This window comes from Cinclus cinclus, chromosome 1 (assembly GCF_963662255.1).
Source record: "Cinclus cinclus chromosome 1, bCinCin1.1, whole genome shotgun sequence".
Classification (NCBI taxonomy): domain Eukaryota; kingdom Metazoa; phylum Chordata; class Aves; order Passeriformes; family Cinclidae; genus Cinclus; species Cinclus cinclus.
Window position 1 is genome coordinate 138,515,637 of NC_085046.1, and position 7,271 is coordinate 138,522,907.

Sequence of the window (7,271 nt, forward strand, 5' to 3'; positions counted from 1 at the left end):
ATTGGACTGAGCAGTGAAATGTGGATGGTTCACTGCAATTGACAGAGACAAGATGAAATAGTTTGCTTCTCCGCTTGTAGCATATTGATATTTAATCAAGCATTTAAAAGGAAACCAAACAGGGTTGACTCAGGGTGAGCTGGTGAAGTGACCCATGGACTTAAGCTGAGATTACTTTTTTTCTCTGTTCTTGCCATCAACAAGCAGCAAGCAGGCACTAAGCCTTTCCTTGAACTCCTGCTGCTTCCAGAAGCAAGTAAGCTATGGTAACAGGAGTCCAAGAGGCTGCTTCTTAGTGGTAACTCCTGATTTGTCCTCTAGCTGGAAATGCATCTCTAGGAATTAGAGAGTTTGTTCATAATTCTTTCATATTATCTAGGGTCCCTTTCTACCTGTGGAGCTCCAGCAGCAAGGTTGATCTGGGGTAGGCTGCAGAGTCTGGTCATTTACTTATGTTGTCAGTAAATTAAAAAAAGCTACAAATCAAGATGTACAGCTGTGCAACATCAGTCTGAGCAAGATCAGAATCAGGCATCTACTGAAATTTCTGTTCACAGAGATATTCTCTAAGTAACTGAATCAGGGTTCGCAGAAAATTTGCAGACTGAAACCAGACACATTAGCATAACCCAGAAAGTTTTTGGATAATCAGGTGTCTGTCTCTGTGGACTCAAAATTCCCCTCTGGCACAACCAGCAAATGGTTGCTTGGGAGGTAGAAGTGAAAAGCCAGCAGATCTGAAACATGAGCTTCCACAAGAATTTCTCTGGTGCTCAGTTGCCTTCGGGGATGAGAAAGAAGGCTGGGAGGCAGGATGTCGGCTGCTGAGCTGGCTCCCAGTGCCTGCGGTTATCGCTCGGGTAATCCCGCAGGCTATGGCTGCACTAAAACGGAGTTGTATCCATTTCTTCTCAGCCCATCTTTCCAGAAGCAAGGAGATTTCCTTACTCCGAATAAACACTGAAATCGTATTTTTTTTTCTTTATAATTCTTTGTCTGAACGCTGTGGTGTAGAAAATATTTCCTTTTGTAGCTATGACTATCTGTGCTGGCGATAACTGTGCTGGCAGTGGTGCAGATTGGCTCTATTTTACTTGCCTGTGGCAATTTAATTTTTCAGTAGATCTTTCCTTTAAAACATTTGCAAATCCCACAGTAACAAGTAAGCCTTAGACATCTGAAAAATTCCAGGCATCAACCTTAAATCATAATTTAAAAAGAAATATAAAAAGGAAGACACTTTTTTCATGCCTGACATGGGCCTGAAGATTGCCTTTTACTTTTGAGAATAATCTGTGCACCCAAAGACATAATAAATCACACATAAATAACACCATACCAAATTCAGATGCCCTCCCACAAAGGGCAGTTCTAAAATGTTCACTTAAAGAAGTGTTTTCTCATCCATTTTAGGTTTTACTCAGAGAATGGAGTATTCATGTTCAGAGTCTGGTGGAGAGAAAGGAGAGGAAAACATTTTTAATGGCTTGGAATAAAAGCAGAGTTAGATGTCCAACAATTTAAAATTCAACATGAATTTGTATTCCCTGGGCACAACACAGTGAACCTGAATAAAACAAATTCATGCAGATCAGCTAAAGCCATGTACAACAAATGAGTCTAACCTCCTCTTCTTACTCTATGACTTCATTCATAAGGAAACATAAAACTATCTTTTCTTCATTCTTGCTTTCTCATTTCTATTGCTTTCTTCTTCCTGCCTGAATAATGCAATTGTCCTAACTCTTCATATCAGAGCTCAGTATTGAGCCATCAATACCAGTGAGTCAGCATCCTTTCCCACAAGATTCAGTACTTGGGATTTTTCAGGGAAACACTGCCAGCTTGTTATGTCTCAATGGGAATTTTTTTGGAAAACACCTTACATTTGGAACATTAAAAACAACCGTTGAGCATTATGTAGATGAGGGCCAAGGACCCATTATCTTCCCAAAGGATCCCTTACCAAGAAGGTAGTAAACTGCCCAGGAGGTGGGGAAATTACTCCAAGCTTTTCTCCAGTGTTGGCAAGCAGTTCCCTTCAGGCATCTCAGGATTGAACATTAACTTAATCTAGAGAGAGTGAAAAATATCTCCAGGGCTTAATTTGAAACACAGCTTTCTCCTACAGAAAAAGAACAGAAATGGCTATTAAAGAACTGTAGTTTTTTATTTTTATTATTGTAATTATTTTGATTTCATGTATAAATAGCCAGCTATGGAAATATACATTTATTTCTACAGTTAACATTTCTGTGGGAATGGTATCTCTGGGGCATGAGAACAAACCCAGGGAACTGCTGATTAAATACTTGCTGTACTGAATGGGCCTGTAGGTATGTTAACCTTAAGCAAGGCTAACCAGGCAACAGGACTGATGCTTTTTTTTTGAGTCAGATTTATTGTTGCTTCAGCAAAACTGGAGCATGTTATAATACCTTATATTACCTGCACTGTGGACCAATGATGATTCTTCACAGGACTGTATTTTCTTAGTATAAGGGTTTTCCTAGTCATCACCCTACATATAATCCAGGCTTTTTGTTTGTTAAGAGCCCTTTTGCTCTGTATTCTGTGGGTGTTTGAGTTTGTCCCATACCCTTCAGGATTACACTGTGGAATGTTGCAATAACCACTCTCTTATCATCTTATGAGAAGGAGCAGGGACATTTTTGTGGGAATAGGTTCAATTTCTGTACTTCCAAAGCAGCTTAAAGTGTAAATACAGCATTGCACAGAGCAATAGCACAGCACTTTGCCATCCTTGTCACTGCTGATGGAACCTTTGCAGTAACAAAATATTTTTTGTGGGGTTCTTTATTTAGAGTGTTGTGGTTAATTGCTGCTCCTTGCAGCCTCAGTATGTACCTTGCAGACTTTCTACATGGTGACATGAGGAAGACAGCATGGTTGAATGGGAGAGGGGTAAAATGCAATGTAAGAACAGAGCCTTCCACTCTGCCAGAGCAGGGGAAGGAATTGCATCAACAAACTGTGAGGAGCATGAAAGCAGAAAGAACTGTAATAGGGTTATTGTGTGATTAGAATGGTTTTAAGGGACCAAGGAAGAAGGGACATGAACAGTCAGACTTTGTGTTTCACCCAGTACTGTTCCTTTTGAAATTCATTTCTTTGTGCATGTAGAAATACTCTACAGTCAGTTTAACTGAAGAGAGCACTAAATTAACAATAGTTAACTCAGAGTTTGAATTCATAGAGCTGTACAAAGGGATTTTGATACTTTCCTGGTTGTGGCTTCTGGACATCATTTTTTGTCTGAGCAGGCACATTTTTTTCTATGCCTGTTTAATGCAAATGCAGTTCTTGCCTGCCCATTTTTCTATGACTGCTTAATATGCACTCGGCCACTGGTGTGGCCCCATTCCAGGATGGAGGCTGGAGACTGGTGTGTCCTGCCCTATCTTCAGACTGTCAATGCCCCTTCCCAGCAGTGGTGGGTAGGATCCCCTGAGGCTGGGGAGGAAGAATTTCACTCCTGTTGCCACCTCCCTTCTGTGTGTGCTGTTGGACAAGGAGAGATGGATGCCAGCAGCTCCAGGTGTGGCAGGAAAGTGAAGCAGTTACCTGCACCCAAAAGAATCACTAGGCTGGATTGCATACCAAGGGAGAGCTGGGCTGCAAGACCGTATTTCACTAAGACAGTGATGGGGTGGAAAGGGAGGGACCCAATTTCAGCACACAGACCTCTTTAGCAACTTCCTTGGTGGAACTGAACTCCCTTGGGCTGCGTTTAAATTGTCAAGTTCATGGAGGGTACAGGGAGAGCCTGGGAGCATCAGTGGGCTGTTATTTCTACAGCTGGGCATTGCACTGCTTTGATGCTGCCATTGCTTGCCTGTGAGCATCCTCTGTCAACACAACATCACCCAAATACTGCTATGGGGGCTTTATCAATAACTGCCAAAGAAATCTTTTGTTTTATGAGTACTTGGCCTTCGTGATTGTGTCAAGAGACAAAGTCTGGTTTTGAGGCACCAAGTGCAAAATTTTTCTGCGTCATTCTCCAGTCTTCTTGAGGTTTCAACATGTCAGTCTTCTCAGACTTTCAAAAACACTTCTCAGCAACAGCAACTACCCATTCCTTGTATCCCTGTGTTGGGTCCCAACCCACGCGGTGTCAAACCAAGCTGCTTCTCTCTAGCTCCAGAGACGGGAATAGCCCAGTTTCCCAACGGCTCCACCAGCCTGCCAGCTACTCTCAGTTTGTTTTGCTGCAATCCCAAAAACACACCCTACTTTGAGCATTGACACATCTCCCAAGTGTGGACACCCTTCCCAAAAATGTGAGCCTATGTTAGTCTTCCCTAACTGCGGCCAGGAGAAAGGAGCTTCTGCAAAACTTCTGGTGTTTAAGCATCTCCGTGTTTGATGGCTTAGTCTCTCCCCTTCAAAGAATGCAAAGATCTGATCTATCTCTTACTGGCACTGAATTTCCATTGTATTAAATGTGATTAATCATCCTTTAGGAAGTGTCATTTCACTCATCTAAAGTGCCATAGGCAGAACTGTAGCACAGCCCAAATACCAAACCACTGAATCTGTCAATAGACAGAAATTTTGTTTTGTCTGCTGACAAAGTTCTGCCAGAACAGACACAAGTATGTGTCCAGAATGATATATATCCTACTTGCCAGAAAAATTATTTATTTATTTAAAAGACAATGAAGACTTTCCTTCTTAGATAAATAAATAAGGGAGAAAAATATTCTCCAGAAAGTTCTGTCCTCACCATTATTGAACCACACCCTGTCTTCTTCATATAAGAAATATTGCCAAAGCCACAGTCTTTCATCATGTGGTTCCTTTTAAATAACCTCCTAGGTACTAAAGGTCAGAATGATTTAAAAAAAAATAGCCTGGTAGTATGAAAGAACTTTTTTTAAATGCAAAAAGACAAACAGAGGAATCCTACGCAAACTTGCCATAAATACATGGGATGAAGATGATGATGAGTGGGATAAACTACATTCACATTGTGTATATCTGCTTTACTTCATCTCAAGTTTTGTTCAGTTCAAAAGTCTAATATAAAAATAGAATTATTCAATTAATTGCAATCTGCATCCATTCTTATAGTCCTTTCTCATAGGTTTATTCTTAAAATCCACCACAGCCTCATCTTTGTATATATTTTTGTCTCCTCACTACTGAGTTTATTGCCAATATTGCTTCTTCATCTAATTAAGGAAAAGGAAGAAAAATGCAAAACTCTCTCCTTTTTTCAGTTATTTTTGTCCAATTTTTATTTCTCCATGTTATTTCAATAAAGAAATATTTTGAAGGGTGGGTCTTTCCCATATTTGACATTTGGTCAAAATTGAATAGTTTTCAATAATCTGCAGAAATTACAGGTACTTTATTCTATAAACATTTGATTATTTCTGAGCCACAGTTTTGAATTATTTTAAGGCTGAAAATTTGGGCACTTTGAAGGTGATTCAGAAGCAAATCAGACACCTCTGCCTTGGATGTGGCAATGCTGACCCATATCAGGACAGGCAGGGTATGTGTCTGAGGGTGCTGAAGAGCTTGGTTGAGTTGCAATCCCCACCCCAGCCTGTGGAAGCCCCAGAGTAAGTTGTGTCCCTGGTGTAAGGTGTGTGTGAGTGTGCGTGTGGTGCTGTTTGCTTTGTGCACATTCCCAGCCATCACTTTGAAACGTCATTATTCTGTTCTTTACGCTTTTTAAAAGCTGTCTAATCCCAGGTGGCTCTGTTTTTAAAACATACAGTCTATGGTAGACTATACTATTGATTTTTACTCTGAGAACATTCCTGAGCTATGGTCAGGGACCAGGTCGGGGTCTATTGTGCTTTCTGATGTGCATAGCATTAAAAAAAATATTACAGAACTTAGTGTCTAGTTTCTTCTTTAATTTCCCCCACACTCCAAAGCATTTTCTGGGACTCAAGAGACTGCCTTGATGGAGGACAAGTGCATATAAAAAAAAAATAAATTAAAAAGCAGGGTTATAAAGATTTTGGAATCATAAGGTTGTGCTTTAAACCAATGATGGTCTTTGATAGCTCAGGAGAGCACACTTCAAGAGCAGAGCAGGGCAGACGAGAGCTAAAGAGCCTGCCTTAAAGCCCATCTCACTGTCTCCCTCAAACCTTCCCAAAACTGCTTTTCCTTTCTCTAAGTGAAGGGGAAACTGAGAGAACAGGATAATCCCTGCTCCTGGCTGGGCAGCAGAGGCAGCACACTCCTCTTGCTTCTCGGTTCCTCTACTCTTTTCCACCCCAAGGCAAGGCTCACCTCTGACCAGAGGATAGCACAACATTTGCTTCCCGAGTCTGGTCAGCAGTCAGGCTGGGAGGAGAGCAGGCACTGCTACCCTGGCAGGTCAGGGCACCCTGAGCACAAAATCCTTCTTCAAGTGACCCCCAAGGCCCAGCTCTGGTTGTTTGTCCCCAGCCCTCAGACCTCACATTTTCCTCCCCACAGCAGCATTCCCTCCAAGCCAGGGACACACAGACCCCTCTCCTACCTGCTGCCCATTGTGCATCTTCCTCCTGCAGCCTTCCTTATAAAACAAGCTACCACCCCCAAACCCACGTTTTTTTCAAGCATTCCTCCCACTTTCTGTTTGTCTCACCCTCTCCCTCATTATCCTGGGTCTTGCTTTTGTTTGTCTTGGCTATTTTGGGCTGGAGGCTCTTTGGGGAAGGGAATAGTTTAAATGTCGCCTTCCCAGGATGTGTTCAAGTCATTCCAGCTGAGTGAAGCTGAATTGACAAATGAGGCACAAACTGGCTGAGAAGTGTCTACCTGAGCATGGGCAACTGATTAACTGAATCAGCTTTAAGAGATATAATTCATTAAGCACGTGTAACTCGGAATTTAGGGGGCAAGAAAATCTTATTTTGAAAGGCACGGGTTATAGTTCAATGCTAAATTTTCCCAGGAAATCCAGTCCAGGCCATACTCTGCTGTAGTCAAGCATAAAATGTTTACATGGTAGTTACAGCTTAAAACTGTAGGCTCTGGCTGCAAGCACCTTCTTCACTATTGTCATTCTTGAAGGACCACAAACACTGCATTGTTTACAATAAGAGTTACATATAATTACTCGAACAATGGAAGTACAGATGTATAAATTAAAACCCATGTACTAAGAAGCAATTGTGCCTTTTCCTAGAGGTCTCTATCTCTGTTATAAATTTTTAAATTGTAATGCTACTTGATACTGTACCTATACTATCAATGACAAAAATGTTGTATATGTAGAAAGGATTAAGATGATATTG